Source organism: Cervus elaphus, chromosome 20, assembly GCF_910594005.1.
Source record: "Cervus elaphus chromosome 20, mCerEla1.1, whole genome shotgun sequence".
Taxonomy (NCBI): domain Eukaryota; kingdom Metazoa; phylum Chordata; class Mammalia; order Artiodactyla; family Cervidae; genus Cervus; species Cervus elaphus.
In genome coordinates, this window is record NC_057834.1 from 62,302,870 (window position 1) to 62,326,559 (window position 23,690).

The 23,690-nt window shown below is 34.3% G+C and overlaps 1 long non-coding RNA gene across 1 annotated transcript; it reads left to right on the top strand.

The window, feature by feature from the left end:
- Positions 1-8,853: 8,853 nt before the first annotated feature.
- On the top strand, positions 8,854-21,589 carry LOC122676639. The gene is made up of 3 exons (XR_006335623.1): positions 8,854-8,865; positions 15,120-15,125; positions 21,445-21,589. It is a non-coding gene; the product is annotated as an uncharacterized LOC122676639 (long non-coding RNA).
- Positions 21,590-23,690: the final 2,101 nt, after the last annotated feature.

Sequence of the window (23,690 nt, forward strand, 5' to 3'; positions counted from 1 at the left end):
GGGGCTTGATGGCCTGATTAGGTCGTGAGAGTAGAGCCCTCAGGAATAAGATCCCTGCCCCTATAAAACAGTACCGGCAGGTAGCCTTGTTCCCTCTGCCATGTGAGAACACACCAAAAAGGCAGCCATCAGTGAACTAGAAAGTGGGCTCTTAGCAGGCACCAAATCTGCTGACACTTTGATCTTGGACTTGCCTGTTTCCAGAACTGTGAGAAATACGTTTCTGTTGTTTATAAGCCACCTGCAAATATGCATGCTAAGTCGCTTCAATGATGTCCAACTCTTTGTGACCCCATGGAGGTAGACTGCCAGGCTTCTCTGTCCATGGGATTCTCCAGGCAAGAACACTGGAGTGGGTTGCCATGCCCTCCTCTTATAAGCCGCCTAGTCTGTGGTATTTTGTTAGAGCAGCAGGAATAGTCTAAGGTAGTAGAAGAAATCATTTAGTGATTTCCTGATGTAGGGATGTTTAGGGACATGTTTTGCAAAGCAACATGAAAGAACTTTTGAGGGATAGATAGTTTAAATGGTGTTACAGGGTTTTATATATTTGTCAAAACTCAAGGAACCTTATAATACTTTTAGTAGGTACTTTATATTTAATATTTTTCTCAACACAGTTGCTTTGGAAAAAAATGACTGTAGACAAGTCAACCCATTATCTACCATATATGAGAAAAATATTTTTCCAAATTTATTATTATTTCTTGGCCCAAATTTACTTTCTTCTGTACTGTTTATATTTCTCCTTATTGTTCACAGTACTATATTACTTAGAAGAAATAAAGACATAGCAAAATGTTTTAGTATTATGAGTAAATTGAGTTATCATTGTATATGAGAAATAGCATAAATTGTTGTGACCAGGAAAGAAGCATGCTTATGTATATTTGAATATACCTGTTGAATATAAATGAGATATGGAGCCAAGGAAGTCTACATTTTTTACCACATCTAATTCAGAGATATAAATGATCACAGACAATGTAATTCTTAAGACTTATTGTATAGATACAAGTCTTATCCTTTCCATACCCCCTTTATTTTTAAATTAATGATGTTTATGAATTGAATTTTATAAATTCCTCAGTTAGACTCACAAACAAGCTTGTAAACTGAGTAGAGAAGCAGTTACTGATTGCATCTTATTTGCCTGATTATTATCTCAGTTATTTGTTAAACTGTTCCAATGGATAGAAATCACATATATATGTCTGTGGATTGGTCTGTATAAAGACTCCGAGAAATGGTTGAAGTTGCATGAGTATACCAATGTCTTTGTATGCAAGCAGGGAAAATCCTTGGGTACAGCACAGATTATAATGCCAATTAGTTACCTAAATCTGGAATGGTTACGGCTGTTATGTTCACTGAACTATATCCAGTTGGCAGAAGTTAATCTATGGGGAGAAAGTCTAAATATCAACAAAATGTGTTTCTGGTTAGATAATAAAACTTTGGTGGAGCTGTTCAGTTGGCAGTCTTCCAACTTGAGTCTGTCTCACACCTGCTGCATTTGTTTGTTGTATGTGGTCTCTTTTTTACACACTCTCATATTTAGAAAAGGTAAACTATTCCAGTAATCTAATTGCCAATGCTGACTTCTTGATTTAGTTTAAAAAATTTCAGTGAATAATGGCCAGAGTTTCTCATATAAAGTGAAATCTTTGCCAGGACATGCTATGCAGTTAAAAATGTTACATTTTTTTTTTTTTTTTTTGGTAGACAAAAGTTATCCTCTCTAAGGAAGCTTGTAAGAAAAAAGCCTAAACCTGATTCAGTGGGTCCAAATGTTAAAACTCAGCAGGTCTGAAATTCAAAGGAAACTAGACCATCTAGGGTGTAGATTCAACATTTTTTTTTTTTTTGGCTTTGGGGTGTATTTTAAAGATATAAAATAAGGATCTCAAGGGAGTATTCAAATGATATTTTATTACCTCAAATAATTTATTTAAAATTAGTAGCAATAATAAAATATCCTACACTTTGTCCAAGTCAAACTAATTACAATATAAGAATGTATGATAGGAGAGAATAAAACCAAAAGAGACATAAGGAAGTAATTCTTTATAATTTTCTGAATTTGCCATACCGTAACTACTCACTGTAATATATACTCTCCTCCCTGGTTAAAATAGTGCTTTGAGAGTTTATAATAGGAAAAATAAACAGTATAAAATTGGAACCAAATTCATATCCTATCTCTGTCATTTAACATCTTTGTGAAATTAATTAACAATATCTTCATCTGTGAACCAGTGGTAATTATATTTATTTCATAGGATTATTTGGAAAAGAAAAAATGAAAAATGAAACATATCTATCAAATTCGTGTCCATTTAGTCAGTGATGCTATCCAATCATCTTATTCTCTGTTGCCCCCTTCTCCTGCCTTTAATTTTTCCCAGTCTCAGGGTCTTTTTAAATGAGTTGGCTCCTCAACATGAGTTTGCACAAACTTTGGGAGATAATGAAGGATAGGGAAGCCTGGTACACTGCAGTCCATGGGGTCACAAAGAGTTGAACATGACTTAGCAACTGAACAACAACAACGGCATCCCCAAAGTAAATGTTTGTGCTCACCTTTTATTTTTCTTCTCCCACATAGGAAAACCTAGAAAAAAATTAATATATATCTTCCTTAATAAAATGCCATCCTAAAATTCTCTCTACTTATTGCTTGGATGAAAGAATTTTAGTAGAGAGAATTATGATTTCAAGGCTCCAAAATCAGCGTCCCTTAAAAGTAATTTTTTTAATCTTTTTCTCTGGACTTTGTTGTATCTTCTTTAAAAATTCATCAGTGAAGTAAATGCCTCTCTAGTTCTTAACTGTGCTTCTCCAGATCTCATTCTTTAAAGATATTAGTTCCAGAGGGAAAAGAGTAAAAGAAATAAGTTCAAGAAAAATTATTAAACAATTGCTTATTTCTTTTTACTCTTGCCCTATGTCCAGTCCTAGAATAATGACTCTTTCAACATTAATTGAGCACTTACAGTGTGGTAAATTTTAATGTTGAGAGCTAAAGATAAAAATTTGAATGGAACATGCTATATGATTTTAAGATGTTCCAAATCTAGATGAAATATGGCACATTAGTATCAATACAAAATGGTTAAGTGGGGTATAGATTTCCGTGGGGTGCTACGGGAGCATAGAAGAGGTTAAGGTATTTTTTTTTTTTGCAGAAGATATTTCTGTTTTGCATATAGGGTTATCATTACCATCTTTTTAAATTCCATATATATGTGTTAATATACGGTATTGGTGTTTATCTTTCTGGCTTACTTCACTCTGTGTAATGGGCTCCAGTTTCATCCATCTCATTAGAACTGATTCAAATGAATTCTTTTTAATAGCTGAGTAATTTTCCATTGTGTATATGTACCATAGCTTGGTACACTAGGAAGACCCAGAGGGATAGGATGGGGAGGGAGGCGGGAGGGGGGATCGGGATGGGGAACACATGTGAATCCATGGTTGATTTATGTCAATGTATGGCAAAAACCACTACAATATTGTAAAGTAATTAGCCTCCAACTAATAAAAATAAATGAAAAAATAAAAATAAAATAAAATAATGCAATAGAAAAAAAAAAAAAAAACACTTGTCCCGGGGGATAAAAAAAAGATATTTCTGTGTCACAAAATAAAATATTTCTTGAAGGAAATGTAAGATTGAGAGGGAAATATATGCCACACAGATGATGAAACAGCTTGAGCCAAGTGTCCATAGGCCTCATTCACTTCATTGTACAGCAGAAACAAACACAATATTAAAGCAATTATATTCCAAACAAGTTATCTATATTTGCAGTGGGAACTGTTATTGCTGCAGTGTCATTAGATTTGTATGTTTGAACTATATTGTGTCCTTTATGTACAATTGAGAAAATTGAGTGTGCAGAGTACCTAACCTTATTTTACAGACAAGACATCTCAAGTTCAGAATGTTTAGGGGAATCAACTAAGATTATTCATCACACAAATTGGAGATCCAGACTCAAAGCCCTTCTTTTTAAACAAGCTATGTCTACTTTTACAGCTGACGAAATTGACCACTGGTTTCATCTATACAGATTCAACAAAATATGTATGTCTATCAAGATCATATGTACATATAGTTTGAAATTTTGTTTAGATAATTATATATACTTTTGAGAAGTTTTAGTATTTCTGACCCAGTTTCAGCTTTGTCTCACATGACTACATTTGAGTTTAGAGAACAGAGTAAAATTTAAAATTGGGAATTACCTTTCTGTGTGAGCATTTGAACAGCAGCTGACTGCATACTGCGAGGTAAGGGAAGTAGTTGTCAGCAAGATTTAAAGTCACTGTCAGATTTATACAGCCACACTGGAAAGGTTACCGGAGGAGCATGATTTTGTTGAAATTAAGTACCAATGACTACTGGACCATGGATATGCACATTAGTTATCATTAATGCTTGACACCTGCATCTTCTTTGAGATGTTTAAGTTGTTTTTCTTGTCAGAAACAAAGTGCCCTATGGTATAATCCTCATCAATTTTCTTTAAAACTTGAGTACATATTTGTGTCTCTGAACCTCAGTCAGCAAGACTATATTCTCCTTTTAACTATGTTACTTATTGGAAATCACAAAGCAGTGAGCTGCTGAATGAAGAAATACTTGGGATTTCTTTCAGAGTGAAATTATTTGATGTAGAATGGCAATAGAAATGAAAACAAATATATAGATACCTTCCTGAGACACACTGAAGAAGTGTTGATAAATAGGCTTCATATGTTAAATCATGTTGGTCTCCACCTTGATGTTAGAATAATGTATTTAGTAGGTGCTAGAAGACTGGTGAAGCTATGAATAGCTAAAAAGAAATAGAAGCTTCAGACTTCATAAATAAATTCTCATCACTTTCTTAAAATATGCCAAGAAATTTTAGATTTGGAGGTGAAAAGAGTTATGGTATACTGTTAAACTTCAAGGAGTTTACAGTTTAGTAGTTGTGAGAGGACCATTTTTCTCTTTTTGAGAGAAGTTGGTATTTCTTATACAAAAGTAATCAGACTGTTGTGCTAATTTTCATAAGTGAAATGAATGTTACAGTTCTGAAGTAATTATATCATATATTAATTTCTAAGGCATGCTTATGATCAAATTTTTCATTGTGGTGATTATTGACTTATAAATATAGCCCAAGATTTGTGAAATCAGACACATAAATATATTGACTTCTGGAAAATTTTCAGAATGTTTTATTTTTTCAAAATATCACATTTATAGGAAGGCATATCTCTTCCCAGCTTGTCACTGGTTTTAGTATCAATTTTTAAATTTTATCCTCCTTGGTAGGATTCAGCAATATTCCTTAGTCTTCTTTAACTAGATATAAACTATCTTTATTTGTCCAGTATATGTATTATTATTGTGTATGTTTTTGTATCTTTCTCCATGTCTGGCTTATGTTTTCCCAAGTGTTAGCTTCAGTAATTACAGAAATTTTAGTCAGTGTGAAATATATCTATTACTTGAACATGCTTTACGTGAAGACAGTAGTTTTGTCCAAATATCTGGGATAGTATCTGGCACATAGTATGTACTCAACTAGTTGAGAGACTAGAATTATAATAAAACGTTACTCTGAAGTTCTACCTATGCCACACTCTTCTTAGAGTACTAGAATATTGAAAAGAATTGAGAAAGAATTCAAACTTCTTGTACTTTCTTAAAAAAAATGAGAGCATAGTTAATGTTGGAGTAATCTAATTATATCAACAATCTAATTACATGTTGATGTAATTAATACAGTGGTCTTAAAGGTGAGAGTATCCATATAAAAGGTAAATGATAGTCTACCCCTCAACTATCTGTAAAGTGCTTAGGTGGTACTAGTAAGCAATTATATGTACAGTGTATATATATATAAGTAACCTATGGAAAAGTGCCATTGCCAGCAGTTAGTGAATATGGAAATTGCTTAGTTCCACTAGTAAAACCAACGTTTAGCTACTGGGAGACTTTAAAAGGTTAAGGTTTTGGTATGTGAAACTTAGGGCTTCAAGTTTGGACAAACAGCAGAGGCTCAAATTCAGCTGTTTAAAGTACTCACTAGAAATGTAATTACCTGTATTTCCTTACAAACAACATATGTCTCCCTGAGGGTCGTCCTTCTCGTTCTAATGTACTGCCATTTGATCACAGCATAGCCTGTGTGATTTTTATAGCAACATAAGAGAGATTAGTGACCTGATGTGTAGTTCCCAAATGTCAGAGTATTGCCATCAAAGCATACCATCTGACATTAATCTCTGAAAATCTGCCTCAATAGATATATCAGTTAAGAGTGGAAGCCGGAACTTTCCTGGTGGTCCAGTGGTTAAGAATCCACCTCCCAATGCAGGGAACATGGGTTCTATCCCTAATTGGGAAACTAAGATGCCAATTCCTGATGGGGTAGCTAATCCTGCATACCACAACTAGAGTGAAACTCGCATGCTTCAGTGAAGATCCCGCGTGCCACAGCAAAGACCTGATGTAGCCAAAAATCTAAAAAAAAAAAAAAAAAAAAAAAAAGAGTAGAAACAGTAAAGATGAATAAAAATTATTTTTTTTTTAAAATTTTGAATCCTGAAAGACAAGTTATTGAATATTGAATAGAAATGATGACAGATAAGATGGCTTGAAATTATGTACTTCAGTGGTTCCTGGTTCAATATTTTCAAAATCACTTCAGTTCAGTCAATTCAGTCGCTCAGTCATGTCCAACTCTTTGCCACCCCATGGACTGCAGCACGCTAGGCTTCCCTGTCCATCACCAATTCCCAAAGCTTGCTCAAACTCGTGTCCATCGAGTTGGTGATGCCATCCAACCATCTCATCCTCTGTCGTCCCCTTCTCCTCCTGCCTTCAATCTTTCCCAGCATCAGGGTCTTTTCCAGTGAGTCAGTTCTTCGCATCAGGTGGCCAAAGTATTGGAGCTTCAGCTTCAGCATCAGTCCTTCCAATGAATAGTCAGGACTGATTTAGGATGGACTGGTTGGATCTCCTTGTAGTCCATGGGACTCTCAGGAGTCTTCTCCAACACCACAGTTCAAAAAATCACTTCATACCCACCATAATGGGTGGGTATACCCACTATAATAAAAAAGGCAATAACAAGTGTCAGTGAAAATAATAAGAAACTGGAACCCTCATACATTGTTGGTAGGGGTATAAAATCATGCAACTATTTTGGAAAAACGCTGGCAATTGTTTAATATGTTAAATAAAGTTTTATCATAAGATCTTAGCAATTATGTCATGAGAGAAATAAAAATGTATGTATCACAAAGACTGGGTTTCAGATGTTCATAACAGTGTTATTCATAATAACCAAAAGTGCAAGCTATCCAAATACCTCCAGTTGGATGCATGGATAAATACCATGTGAACTATTTGTACTGTGGATTCATATTTGATGATAAAATTGATGAAATATTAGGCACATGTCAAAATGGATGAACTTTAATAACACTATGCTAAGTGAAAAAAGCTGACTACAAGTGATCATATATTATATGATGCACTGTATATGAAATGTCCAGAAAAGAAAAGTCTATAGAAAAGAAAGAAGACTAATGTTGTCCTAGTCTGAAATGGGAATAAGAGGTTACTATAAATGCACATTGTTCTTCTTTTGAGAGTATGGAAATGTTCTAAATTCAGATTATGAGGATAGCAGCATGACTCTGGATATTTATTAAGAATTATTAAATTGTATGATTAAAATGGGTCAATTTTATGTTTTGTAACTACTCGAGTCTGACTCTTTGAGACCCCATGGACTGGAGCCTGCCAATTCTTCTGTCCATGGAATTTTCCAGACAAGATTACTGGAGTGGGTTGCCATTTCCTACGCTAGGGGACTTCCCGACCCAGGGATCAAACCTGTGTCTCCTGAGTCTCTTGCGTTGGTAGGCAGATTCTTTACCACTGTTCCATTCGCAAGAGCAACTAATACCTCAATGAAGCCTTAAAAATTAGATGCTAGTTATCTCCTCCTCAATTTCCTACTTGTAATTAATTCATTATTTTTGTACAATTATAGCATATTCACTTTCTTAACTTTCTTCTTTATCATTCTTCTATGACAATTTAGTTCGTGTGTGTGTGTGTGTGTGTGTATGTGTGCATGGATCTGTGTGTGTCCTCTGTGTGTGTGTTTTAGGTTATGGCTAAAATGTACTTTTATACTCTTGTTTTAAGGTGTTCTAGAAAACACTGATTTAAGTTAGATATACACAATTTCTAAAACTTTATAAAATTTATAGGAAACAATAAGGAAAAAGGAAATATTATCAGTATGGAAAGACAAAATTAGTATGTTCAAAAAACCTGAAAAGTTGATAAAAGCATTTTATGAAGGTTGTCATTATGAGCTGCTGCTTCTAGTTCTTTATTATACTGCATGCAATCTGGTTTAAATGTCACTCATCTACAAAAGCCAAAAACAATCTCTATTTAACATTTGCATATGAAGACAGAACTGTGGAAAGATATTATAACTGCTCAAGAAATGCTCTTTCTAAAGTGCATTTCTTTTCTTTAATGACGCAAAGTATATAAAAAACATTATCTGCCAAAATTCTCTATGTTCTTCAGCATCACAATGCAATGAGCAAAGGTAATAGTTCAGTCTTAGATGGATCTTTATGGTCTTCTAGATCATAATCAGTTATATTTAGTAGTTAGGATTATAAAAGCATAACAAATACAATGAAATTGTTGTATGTATCATTGATCTTGAGGGAGAAATTTCTGTGAGAACTCAACATAGTGGGTATGAATCAGTTAATCTCATGGCTTCCATGATTCTTGATCTGGCGTTTTCATTTTCAATTTCAACTGTTTCATATTTTATTTCTACAGAGTGTAACACTGATTTAAGAGGAGAGCCTAATTTTGTTGCAGTTAAGAGAGGCCTTTATTGGTACTATTTACTTATAATTAATAAACACTTGAATTATTTGTCTCAATTGTAATACATTATTTTTTATGTAACTGTGTATCTCAGCCTCAGGGAGAAAAAAAATGTCTAGCAAATATCTACTGGCAGATTTTGGTTTTTGGAAGTAATGTTGAGAATATCTAGTTGCTCAGGAAGTGGGTGACTTAGTTGGCATGCACTGTTTAAAACAGTGCTTTGCAAAAGATTCCAAAATAAAAAATAGTACTGAAAAATTATTCTCATGATATTAAATTACTGTCCCCTGAAATAATGCTTAATAACAAAAATATGAATATTCATAATCCTTTTGAAAAAATTATGAACTGGAGGGCCAATCAGGGAGCTATTCTAAAGAATAGCATTAAACGTTTCATGTTGCCTGCAATTCAGGTTTTATTTCTGACTTTTCCTTTTAATTGCAAGTTTTTAAAGCAGAGAATTGAAAAATATAGAAATGACCCAGTTTGGAGATGTATACAAATGTTTCCTTGTTTCAATGAGCAATTTAAGACATAAGGAATAATAGCTGGCATTTAAAGAATAAAAATACTTTCCAATATAGCTAAAATTGCCTCACTGAAACTCTTTTATTTAGCTTGAAAATCATATCATCATAAGATTCAATGTACTGTCTCTAGTGTTATTTTTAACAGGGAAAAGACTATGTTTGGGCATTTATTAGCTTGAGAATTAATTTTAGAGCCACCAAGTAATTGCTTCTGTCTGTTTTAAAGATAGTTTACTTGAATTTATATTGTTAACTAGAAATATCTGATACATAGCTTTTTAAATGAGTGATCTTAGTGTCAATGGGTTATTAAATCAGATCATAAAAAGATAAATGTGAAAGAGAGTTAAAATGACATAAATTCTTAAGTTTTTAATTGCCATAAAAATCTCAAATCTATAGAAAGAGTTACTGCTGTGAGCCAAGCACTGTCTGGGAAAGATATGTAAGATCTTTTTTATGAATCACTCTCAGTCAAAGTTTAAGAGCAATAATATCTATGGAAAAATATTTTGTAAGTATATGTAAACTAGTATGATGTATGTTTTGGCCATTGTTTTAAAATAAAAAGACATGGAATAAAATATATATTTATTATGTTATTGTATAGTGCAAATTAAGGAACTTCATTTATTTTTCCTGCTTGTCTTGCTTTCTATATCACTTTGCAACACTTGCTTAAGCTTTCTTCCCTTGGCAGCATTCTTTTACATCATCACAGTGCATAAATTCAGTCATTTCGTCTTTAAATATTTAATTTCCCATAATGCCATATTTTACTCTTAATTCTCTTTCTTATGGTTAGTGATTTTGTATTTTCCCCACTCTTTTGTTTTCAACCTTCCCTCACCTTCATATTTAATTGTTTTTGACATTAACAGTGCTCTTTTTTTTATCCTGACAACCTCTCCATTTACAGGAAGTGTTTAGTCCATTTACCTTTAATAGTAAGTAATGATATGACCACTTTTATAAATGTCATCTTGCCATTTGTTTTATATATGCTTCATTTGTTGTCTTTTCCCCTCTTGCTTATTTTCTGTCTTGCTTTGGCTGGAATGAGTTATTTTTAGTTTTTGTAGTCTCTTTTATTTTCTCTATTAACTGTTTTTTTTCTACCTCTTTTTACTAATTGAATAAGAAATTACAACATGCAGTCTTAAATTATCACAATCTGTCTTTGAATTATAGTCTTCTCTACAAATAATGTAAAAACATTGCAAAAGTACAATTCTACTTATTCTTCCATAGTTTGCATTCTTAACTTCTAAAAAAAATTTACACATGTTCTAAATTCAAATGTACATTATGTTATTTTTTGCTTTAAACAATCTTTTAAAGAAAATATTTATTTATACACAGCATTGATATAATGAAGATTTTAAAATGTCTTTTTATATTTACTCTTATACTTGTGTTTTTTCATGCTCTTCTATTCCTTAGATCCTGCTTTGATCTGTAATATTTCTCTTCATTTTTAGAACTGTTTGTAGTTCTTATATCATAGATCAGCTAGAAGTGATGCCTGTCAGCTTTTAGGTGGAAGGAAATTTCTTTATTTTCATATTTGAATAATAATATTAGAGTTTAGAATTCTAGTTAGACATTTTTATTTTGGAGTTTTCCCACTTCTTTCCATTTTCCATTATGCAGTTTCCACAAATTGTGTGAAAAGATATTTAAATATTTGCCAGACATCTCCAGTAGAATCATCTGAATTTGGAGATTTCTTTTGAGGAAGTTCCAAATTATAAATTAAATGTCATTAATGGTTATAATATTATCTAGGTCCTCATCTTGGTGGACTTTTGGTAGTCTGGTTTTTTTTGAGAAATTGGCCTATTTCTTCTGAATTTCAGTGGACAGTTGCTCACAGAATTCCTTTTTCACATTTTCAGTGATTATGAGATCTCCTGTTTTGTTCTTCACGTTGGAGGTATGCCTTTTCTCTTTTTGTATTTTTCACTCTAAAAGTTAGTCCGTTTTATGGTTTTGAAGAACCAGCTTTGCACTTCATTGATAGTTTCTATTTTTTTCTTCAGTTTTGTTTATGTTTGCTTTTATTAAGGTTATTTCTTTCCTTTTACTTGCTTTGCATTTTTTTTTTTTTTTTTGCTCTTCTTTTTCTAGTTTTTTGAAGGTTGGGAGTTAGATCACTGGTTCAACAACCTTCCTCTTTGCTAATGTAGCACGTGGCGCTGTAAACGTTCCTCTCAGCACTGCTGTAGCTGCGTCTCAAATATCTTGTTACACTGATTTTTATTTTAATTCTTATCTACCTTTTTGGCACATTTAGTGTTGTCCTCTTGGATCAATCACTTATTTTTGCCATGTGCTATTTAATTGACAAGTGACTTGACAACTGACTGATTTTTTTCAATAATTGATTTATAGTTTGATTCATTAGTGTCAGAGAAACTACTTTGTATACTTTTACTCTTTTAAATTTGTTAAGATTTGTTTTATAACAGAAAAGATTTTCTATCATGGTGAATATTTACTGGGTGCTTGAAGGAGATGTTTATTCTGCTATCATTGAGTAAGGTGATCTAAATATGTTAAATAAATCCTTTGGTTTACTGTCTTACTTCCATCTATATCTTTCCTCATTTTCTTACTATTTAAATTATGAGTTCTAGTAACAGCCCTAGCTATAATTGTTTATTTATCTATCCTTTCAGGTCTATCAATGTTTGTCTCATCCAAAGCTCTGTTTTTAATAGTTTTATATATTCCTATTTTGTGGTTATTTATTGTTATATAATATTTGTCTTTGTCTCCAATAAGTTCTTTGTTTGGAAGCATTTTATCTGCTGTGAATATAGCCCTCTTACTTTTTGAAGCATCTTTTTGCTGGGCTAGTCTTTTCTATCTTTCTACCTTCCACTTATCCATGGCATTGAATTTTAAATGTACTTCTTAAAAAGGACATATAGTTGGGGCCTATTTTTAATCAACTCTTAACCTGTGTTGCATAATTTATATCTTCAAATCATTTATGTTAAACATTCATATACTAGGGCTTACTACTGTATTATTTTCTTATGTTAGCTTTTCTCTTTTTCTTTTTTTGCCTTCATGTGCATTATCTTGTGTATTTCAAAAGTTATTATTTCATATTGATATATTTACAATGTGTTTGAGCATGTCATTTTCCATAGTTTTCTTAGGAGTGACTCTAAATATTTTAAACCACATGTTACTGTCAGTCTACTGGCATAAGCATTTTACCACTTCAGAGTAAGTAAGGAAGTTTTTTTTATTTAGCCCCCTTTATCTTTCTTAATTTTAAATAATTTTGTCATGAGTATTTGTTAGTATTATACTTTCTACTTGAATTATTACATATCTTTACAAAACACATAAGAAGGATAATCTATTTCATTTAATCATATTGTATCCTTTCCATTTTTCCTTCTTTCTTAATACTCCAAGGTTGTTTCATTTATCATTTCTCTCTCTTTTTTTTTAAAGAATGTCTTATCAGTCATTCCTTAAGTGTAGTGACAAATTCTATTAATTTTTCTATGGGTAATAATGTCTTTATTTCTTCATCATTTCTGAAAAATATTTCTCCTGGATATAAAATTTATAGTGGGTAGTTTTTTCTTTCAGCAGCTGAAAAAAATGTGCCACTTTCTATTCCCTTCATGATTTCAGACAAGAAATTCAATCTTCATTTAAATCAGTATTTCCCTAGAGGTAATGTTTAATTTCTCTTTGGCTCTTTTCAAGGTTGACATTAGTACTCATAAGTTAAATTATAATATAGTTTAGCATGCATTTCTTTGGATTTACCCTTCCTGGTATTTACCCAGTTTCCTTGATTTGTGGGTTCATGATTTTTGCCAAATTTAGTGAGTTTTAAACTATCAATTCTTTGACTATTCTTTCAGCCCCACTGCCGTTCTCCTGGCACATTTAAACTCTGATTATACAAAAGTTTTATCCTTTATTATTGACCTACAATTCCCTTAGGCTTCCCTGGTGGTTCAGCTGGTAAAGAATCTGCCTGCAATGTTGGAGACCTGGGTTCGATCCCTGGGTTGGGAAGATCCCCCGGAGAAGGGAATGGCTACCCACTCCAATATTATGGCCTGGAGAATTACATGGACTGTTTAGCCCATGGGGTCGCAAAGAGTCGGACATGAATGTGTGACTTTCACTTTCACTTCCCTGAGTTGGATTCTTTCTTCCCTTCCCCTCCCTCACCTCCTCCTTTCTTTGTTCCTCCTTTCTTTCTCTGTTATTGAGATTAGGTGAATTCTTTTGATATTTTCCCCATAAGTTTTCTGCAGTCTACTCTTGAGCTCATCTATCAAATTTCTAATTTTTGTTATTTTAGTTTTCAGTCACATCTCAATTCTTTTTTAATAGCATTTGCTTCTTTGCTTAACTTTTCTGTTTTTAATTCATTTTAAGAAAATTTGTAATTGCCTATTGAAAGTTTGTGATGGCTGCTTTAAAATCCTTATTAGATAATTCCAAGATCTTGATGGTGTCATGAGCTAATTACCTTTTCTCACTCATGTTTTTATTGTCATAATTCTTATAAAGATGTATGAATTTTTGTTGTGGTGGTGGTCTAGACTTTTGAGCTATTATTGGTCTAGACTTTTGAGCTATTATTTCAATAGGACCAAGAAACTCTTGGTCCTATTGAAAAATTTTATTTGGCAGGAAGTCACTTTGTTTAAATTTTCCATATAGGTTCTAGGCAATTTTGTGGGCTGTTGTTTCAGTGATGATTTCATGTTTTGTCTTTGAGATACTATTTGGTCTGTTTGGTTTATCTCATGCTAATGGAGCTCACAGTTCCCTGTTGCTGCTACTTTAGGAGGTGGGATACCCTTCACTAGCTGGGCTATCTAGTGCTTCTAGCTGAGGAAAAATAATCTCCAGTCCATGGAACAGAGAGCACTTCTGGTCAAGGCATTGTTGTATCAAATCCCTCTTGTGGGTACTGTTGAACCATGCAGGATCTCTGGGTGCATGAGGGAAGGTCCAATGGGAGAGAAAGAACATTTCTTCTAGTGGTATGTTGTTAGCATGCTCTCCAGTTGATCTTGCTTGCCAATTCTTCCTTGCTTGCCTGATATTGTCAATTGGATTCCTGTTTGATCTTGGTGGGAAGTGGGAGGTGAATCTACTTGCACTGTCTTCTGTTGATAGTTTGGGAGTTAGGAAATGCCAAACTCAGTAAGATTTTCCTATTGAGTGGGGAACTATAAGAAACTGTGCTATGTTTTTCTTTTCCCAGTACTGGTGTTCCTAACCAATATGCCTTTCTTTCACCTATCATAATTTATCTTTGTCTATTGTCCAGGGTTTACGAGTATACTTAGCAAAGAGAAGCAGGGAGAGATAAGTTTACGCCATTTTGTCTGGATCATAAGTCTCTATTATTTATTTGGAACCTATATTTTATACAAAACACTAGGATAGGCCTTTTCTTTTTCCAAGACTACATTTATAATTTAGTAGAAAACAAATACAACTAATATTTGAGTATAATGATCTGTGATCTGTGATAAAGGCATTATGAAGTATTGTCGAAGTTCCTAGTGTAAAAACCTAATACCTTCAATTCAGACAGGTTGAGACTGTTTAGAGTAAATTACCTTAAAAGCAAGAACTAAAGTTAGGGTTTAGTCAGATAAAATAGGAAGTGAAACAGAGAATATCATGTGAAAAAGTTTGAATGCAATGGAGCAGGATAAGTGAAAAGAAATATAAATGGTAAATTCAAAATTAATGGAGTACGTGTTAGTTGCTCAGTCATGCTGACTCTTTGCGACCCCGTGGGCCGTAGCCTGCTCATGTTGATAAAACTCCCCTGATGATGAAGTTCTCTGGGCAAGAGTATTGGACTGGGTAACTTCCTGACCCAGAGATCGAACCTGCCTCTCCCACATTGCAGGCAGATCCTTTACTGTCTGAGTCACCATGTTTAAACAGGATAGTAGTTAGTGCAGACACTGGATATCCTTGAAATAGTAGGAAGCTAGTGAATTTAAGCAAGGGAATACGTATTTTGCAATATCACCCTGAGTGTCATGTCAGCTACTGAAATAGGAAGAAAAAAGGAAATTGAATAGGAAGAGATGATAATAGTACTTTGTTTTGTATTAAGAAATTAAGGTCCTAATAGATAGTTGGGAATATTTAGTTACTTTGTAACACAGTCATCAAAAACTTCATCATGAGAGAATGCTTCTGCTGAGCCAGAACTGATTCCATATCATTAGCATTTGGAATCACCATTCCCTTTCCATCGTCCAAATGAAAACACCCACCCAGCCCAGCTGCATTTTTCAGTATGGTAGACAATCCTGAGCCAGCACTAGAAATAATGACATGGTATCTGGATGAACAATTAACAACATCACTGTTCTAAACACACACAACTAAGCATTTAATTTAAATTTAATGAAATAGTCTATGTTAAGTCTGATCATAAATATTAATTGGCCTGAAGAAAGCATTTTACTAAATAAAAAGGTAAAGTCATAAAATGACACTAAGAATACATGAACTTGAATATTCAGACGGCTGAATATTTATCAACAACACTATGTGTAGGGTATATTCTCTTTTTCAGTTTTACAGTAAATGTCTGTTTTTTAAAAAAAATTCTGGCCAAAGAAGAGTTTTCATGCTCTTCTGAAATTAATTGACAGTTAAAGAGATTGCAGACACAGAGCAGATCAAAAACAATCTATATTTGTTTAATGGACACTGCATGGTTCATCAGTTCAGTTCATTCGCTCAGCTGTGTCTGACTCTTTGTGACCCCATGGACTGCAGCACACCAGGCTTCCCTGTCCATCACCAACTCCCAGAATTTACTCAAACTCATGTCCATTGGGTCAGTGATGCCATCCAGCCATCTCATCCTCTGTCATCCCCTTCTCCTCCTGTCTTCTATCTTTTGCAGCATCAGGGTCTTTTCCAATGAGTCAGTTATTTGAATCAAGTGGCCAAAGTATTGGAGTTTCAGCTTCAGCATCAGTCCTTCCAATGAATATTCAGGACTGATTTCCTTTAGGATGGACTGGTTGGATTTCCTTGCTGTCCAAGGGACTCTCAAGAGTCTTCTCCAACACCACAGGTCAAAAGCATCAATTCTTCGACGCTCAGTTTTCTTTATAGTCCAACTTTCATATCCATACATGACTACTGGAAAAACCAAAGCTTTGACTAGATGGACCTTTGTTGGCAAAGTAATGTCTCTGCTTTTTAATATACTGTCTAGATTAGTCATACGTTTTCTTCCAAGGAACAAGTGTCTTTTAATTCCATGGCTGCAGTCACCATCTGCAGTGATTTTGGAGCCCCCCAAAATAAAGTCTGTCACTGTTCCATTGCTTGGCTCATATCAGTTGATTTTTTAACAGCATCAAGGGTGAAATCTACATATATTACATGAATTGTCTAGAAAGGTTACAAGAGAAAAACAAGGTAGAGAAAGGAATAAAATTAATGCTATGCAACTAGTATTTGTGAGCAATCATTATTTTTAAAGGTATTTTGTTGTTGTTCAATCACTCAGTCATGCATGATTCTTTGCAACCCCATGTACTACAGCATGGTTTATTTATAACATTGAATTTAATTTTATGTAAAACAATTGCTCTTAATTTATAGGTCAGGAATTATGTTGGTATCACACAACTATTAGCACACATTGTTTTATGCTGATTTGGACCTACATTCTAATCTAACTCTAAAACTCTTACCTTCTCTTTTTTACCATACCATATGACTCCCCTCACACATAGATAGGTAGAGAGATACTTGACAGACAAATAGATAGATAGTTCAAATTTTAAAGGACAGATGAATATACATTACTTATTAATTTCTTGTAACATATTTCTAGAAGCATCTTCTAAGCAAAGACGATCATAATTATAAACCCTCACAGAATAAGTAGGATAAGAGAGAAGGGATTAAATTAAAACACACTTATTTTAATTATCATTTATTCCCTCAGCTGTATTTTGTCAACTAATATAATGAACATGTACATTACTATGAATGAAATTATAAGATGGGAAGAGTATCAAGACATATGAAGAATATACATATTACACCAATACAATGAGATGTCACAATAGAAATCTTGGAAGGGAGAAATCAAAGTGCAGTGACATATTAGGTTTCATGGACAATATTCAGGTAAGTTGGGCCTTGATGTGGAAGTAAGAAATGAATAGATGAAGAAGAGAGAAAAATCATATTTGTGGATTTATACAGGGAACTAGAAATAGATATAGTTGGAATGGATAATCCACTTCTACAGAGTCACAGACAGAAGTGTATGATTTCCTCTTTTTATTTTTCTTAGATCTGCAGCCACTTAACTGAATGGTTTTCAGGCTCAGTCTTGCCTCGGTCTATGTCCATACATGGGCAGGGGGACACTTAGGTGTTCTGGGCCTACAACTTTGAACTGAGGTGATAGACAGATTTACAATAGTTCTATTCCAGTGTTACTGAGTCCAAGCTCATTTTATTCAACACAGTACAGGCCAATAAATCAGGAGACAGGTGTTGAAGCAAGGAATAATTACTTTTATTTGGAAAGCCAGGAGTCTGGTTCTCTAGAGTCCTAGAGAGTCACCTTACCAGAGTTTAGAAGCTAGTTTCTTTTATAGAACAGAAATAGGAGAAAGTGAGGAGGAAAAGTTAAAAAAGGCTATAAGTTTTACAAATATTTCCTGGTTTTGCCACATTCTGGGAAAGTGAAAGTGAAAGTCACTTAGTCGTGTCTGACTTTTTCGACCCCATGGACTATACAGTCCATGGAATTCTCCAGGCCAGAATACTGGAGTAGCCTTTCCTTCTCCAGGGGATCTTCCCAGTCCAGGGATTGAACCCACGTCTCCTGCTTTGCAGGCAGATTCTTTACCAGCTGAGGGGTGTGTTAATTCCTTTTTTCCTGCAGCCATTCACAGGTGGGTAGGGTCAGGATGTTTCCTTGTGAACTGAACAAAGATAGGTTAGTTTAAGATTCAGGCAGAGGGACCAGGGTTCCCTGAGAAGGGCCATTATGTTTGCATGTAACTTTAGGCAACATTTAGTGATTGTGCTGTGTGCTAAGCTGCTTCAGTCCTGGCCAACTCTTTGTAGCCCTAGCCGGACAGTCATCTGTGTCCATGGGATTCTCCAGGCAAGAATACTGGAGTGGGTTTCCATGCACTTCTCCAGGGGATCTGCACAACTCAGGGGTCAAACCAGTGGCGGGCTCTTTACCACTCGTGCAATCTGGGAAGCAGCTTGTAACAAAAGCGACAGAAAGCAGTTGTTGTTCAGTCACTCAGTCATGTTTGACTATTTCTGACCCCAAGGACTGCAGCAAGCCAGGCTTCCCCGTCCTTCCCCATTTCCCGAAACTTGCTAAAACTCGTGTACATTGAGTCGGTGATGCCATCCAACCATATAGTCCTCTGTTGTCTCCTCCTCCTGCCTTCAATCTTTCCCAGCAACAGGGTCTTTTCTAATGAGTCAGGACTTTGCATCAGGTGGCCAAAGTATTGGAGCTTAAGCTTCAGTATCAGTCCTTCCAATGAATATTCAGGATTGATCTCCTTTAGGATTGACTTGTTTGATTTCCTTGCAGTCCAAGAGACTCTCAAGAGTCTTATCCAACACCACAGTTCAAAAGCATCAGTTCTTCAGGTCTTAGCTTTCTTCATGATCCAATTCTCACATCCATACATGACTACTGAACAAACCATAGCTTTGACTAGACAGAACTTTCTTGGCAAAGTAATGTTTCTGCTTTTTAAATATGCTTTCTAGGTTTGTCACAGCTTTTCTTCCAAGGAGCAATTGTCTTTTAATTTCATGGCTGCAGTCAACAGCTGCAGTGATTTTGGAGCCCAAGAAAATTAAGTCTGTCACTGTTTCCCTTGTTTCCCCATATATTTGCCATGAAGTGATGGGACTAGATGTCATCATCTTAGTTTTGTCAATGTTGAGTTTTAAGCCACCTTTTTCACTCTCCTCTTTCACCTTCATCAAGAGGCTCTTTAGTTCCTCTTTGCTTTCTGCCATAAGGGTGGTGTCATCTGCATATGTGAGGTTATTGACATTTCTGCTTTAACAGAAAGCAGAGGTTAGAATAAAAGAAGCAGATCTAACATGGAGGCAGATTTGTTCTTCCCTACTACACCAAGGCCTTGCTATTAAAGTGTATGTGGGCTTCCTTGTGTTGTACTTTGATAATGAAATTGGTTGTATAGAATATATAAATTAGTTTTGTCTTATTTAATGATCTAATAATTCATGCTCTGCAGATATGCTACTTGTCTTATTTTTATGTATATTTCTGTCTGGAGCTCTAGGATTCCTAGATTCTCTAGGAATCTAGCCACTGTCTCCTCAGAGAGCTCTCAAATGCTGACTTGCAGGTTAAAAAAAAAATGTGAGTCATTTATTTTTTTTTTTCTAATCACCTTGTGATCTTGTCACAATATATATCATAATATATAACCTGCCTGCCTGTCAGAATATATAACTCCTTCACACTTTCTGTTTTCAATTAGATTTAACTATTATGGCTATTCCTTCGCAATGTTATACGTATCTTAAGACAGAGTTCTATCTGCGGGTACGGGCATCCTTTCAGCATTGTTGTTATTCAGTTGCTGTGTTGTGTCCGACTCTGTGACCCCATGGATTGCAGCGCACCACTATCTCCTGTGGTTTGTTCAAACTCATGTCCACTGAACTGGTGATACCATCCAACCTTCTCATCCTTTGCCAGCCCCTTCTTCTCCTGCCATCAGTCTTTCTCAGCATCAGGGTCTTTTCCAATGAATTGGCTGTTCACATCAGGTGGCCAAGGTATTGGAGCTTCAGAATCAGTCCTTCCAATGAATATTCAGGGTTGATTTCCTTTAGGATTGACTGGTTTGATCTCCTTGCAGTTCAAGAGACTCTCAAGAGTCTTTTCCAGCACCACAGTATGAAAGCATCAGTTCTTCAGTGTGTGTAACTTATGACACAATATAGAATTGAATGTACCTTCAGCACTAAATTTTTATGGTTAAATTAGTTATTATTGTTATTTTCCAAATGAAGAAACAGATTCAAAGAAGTGAGAGAATCCAAATTTAGATCTAACCCTGTCTCCAGAATCTGGGTTACACTTTATAACACTGTCTTGCATGTTACAGATGAGTCTCCCATTTGCCCAGTCTCAGAAACTTACTCATCTGTTGGAAGAATATAGTATTTTCATCTGCAAGGTTTTCCATTTGCCCTATAGACAGCAGTTATCAAGCAAGTTACTAAGAGGCCCACATGCTATTTTAAGGAAGAGTACATATGCAAGTGAAAGAGATGATGGAATTTGTCATGCAGTGTATATGGGATAGATAAAGGCATTTTAGGGCTGTCAAGAGCCATTTTCTAGTGTTTCTTCTTAAGTCATTTAGTGATTTTACACTGGTAGCTTGAAATGGGCTATAGTGGAATTATTTATCAACAGATATTGGTAAAGGTTTAAATTTGAACATTTTCTTTTCAGAAAGCTGGTTCTTAAGCATGTATTAGTACATCACACTACGAGGGGTTTGTTATGGTAAATTTACTGTAGACTAGTGGAGAGTGTGGTAAAGTTATCCAGAGCCAAAAGACTACAATGTGATAAAAGGAGATACAGAAAAACAATGCAGGTAAGAGATTACCAAACTAATTTATAGGCTTATTCATTAGCTTTAGGAAATTAAGACACTAAAAGTGAATATAATGCCAACTCATTCAGCAGCTATTCAATGACCCGGTAATTTTTGGGGGGTTGGTCAAAAGATTCTTTCTTGTTTTCCCCATAAGATGACTCTAGTAGTCCTTAGCTGTCTTTAACCTTAATTGAAACAGTTTTGTTAGATTATATTGTAACAGTTATCCTATCAGTGTGCATTAAAATAAAACTTACCTAAATTGGTGAATTTTTTGTAGCCATTTTAATATTGAAGATGGAAGAAAGAAACAACATTTTCAGCATATTGTGCTTTATTATTTCAAGAAAGGTAAAAATACAACTGAAACATTAAAAAAAGATTTGTGTAGTGTATGGAAAATGTGCTGTGACTGATCAAATGTGTCAAAAGTGGTTTACAAAGTTTCCTGCTGGAGATTTCTCACTGGATGATGCTCCATGGTTAGATAGACTGGTTAGAGTTAATAGTGATCAAATTGAGACATTGGGAACAATCAGTGTTATTCTATATGGGAGATAGCTAACATAATCAAAATATCCAAATCAAGCACTGAAAATCATTTGCACCAGCTTGGTTATCTTCATCGCTTTGATGTGTGGGTTCTATATAAGTGAAAACAAACAAACAAACCCAAAATGTCTACTTGCAATTCGCTACTTAAATGTGATGAAAATGTTCCATTTTTAAAGCAAATTGTGACAGGTGATAAAAAGTGGATACTGTACAGTCATATGGAAGAGATCATGAGGCAAACAAAATGAACCACCAACAAACACACCAAAGGCCAATCTTCATTCAATGAAGGTGATGTGTGTAGTAGGTGGGATTAGCAATGAGTCTCCTGTTATGAGTTCCTTCTGGGAGATTAAATGATTAATTCTGATAAGTATTGCTCCCAATTAAACCAACCGAAGGCAGCAGTCAACAAAAAGAATCTGGAATTAGAAAATGCATAATCTTACATAAGGATAACACAAGACCATGTTTCTTTGATGACCAGGCAAAAACTGTTAAAGCTTGGCTGGGAAGTTCTGATTCATCCACTATATTCACCAGATATCACAACTTAAGATGTCCATTTGCTTCAGTCTTTACAAAATTCTCTTAACAGAAAAAATTTCAATTTCTTGGAAGACTGTAACAGCCACCTGGAACAGTTCTTTGCTCAAAAAGATAAAATGTTTAAGAAAGGTGAAATTATGAAGTTGCCTGAAAAAAATGACAGAAAGTAGTGGAACAAAACAGTGAATACATTGTTCAATGAACTTCTTAGTGAAAATGAAAGATGTGTCTTTTATTTTCACTTAAAAAAGAAACAGTGGAATTTTTGGCCAAACCAATAAATTATTCTTACAAGGATGATCATGTAAGAAGAATATTGGTTCCCTCACCATTCATGTAATCTATGTCTATATAATTTAAAACCTCACAATTGATTGTAATTATCTTTATTCTGAATAGTTCATTATTTTTATATAATAAATATTATTTTCATATATTTACGTTTCCAGTGCTTTTATTTCCTTTATTCCTTTTGGTAAATCCAGATTTCCATTGTATGTTATTTTTCTTCCATCTGAAGAACTTCCTTTAGCAACTGTCATAGTGCAAATCTGACTGTGAATTCTTTCAGATATTGTCTGTATAAAATGTAATTTATATTTAGATGATATTTTGGCTGATACAGATTCAAGATTGACAGATTTTTTTCCCACTCATTATGATCTTAAAGATAATTGCATCATTGTTCTCTGACTTGTGTTGTTGCCAATAAGAAATATGGTGTCATATTTATCTTTGTTCTTCTGTACCTCATAGGTTTTAAAAATTGTCCTCCTTTTAACAACTTATTTATATTATGTCTAAGTATAATTTTTTTTTTTTTTACATTTCTAATTTTTGGTATTGTTGTGTGTTCAGAGTTTTTATCATATTGGTTAGTGCTAACCAATTATCTTCGCATTTTTCTTCCCCACACCTGTGTACTTCTTTCTCAGAGACTTTCATTACTTTCATTGTTAGGCTGTTAGAAGTTGTCCTGAATCTCACTGATGCTTCACTTATTTTATTTTCAGACATACTCTACTTCATTTTGTATAGTAATTTCTGCCATATCTTAAAGCTCATTAATTTTGTCTTTTACAATGTCTCTTTTGCTATTAATTTCTTTCTACAAGTTTTCCATCTGCAGACATAGGTTTTATCTCCAGACGTTTGTTTTGTGTTGTTTTATAGCCTCAGTGTCTCTACTTAGGCATGCTTAATCTTCTATCTTCTTGACCATATGAAATATAGTTACAGTACCTTATTAAATGACCTTGTTTAATAAGTCTATCAACTGTGTCATTTATTGATAAATAATGTGTTACTTTTCTCCTCTTTACATGTTTTTCTACTACTTTGCATTCCTAGTAATTTTTGATTGCATGTCAAACTTCATGAATTTTTGGTAACCTTGTGGAGCTCAGAATATTTTTTAATTTC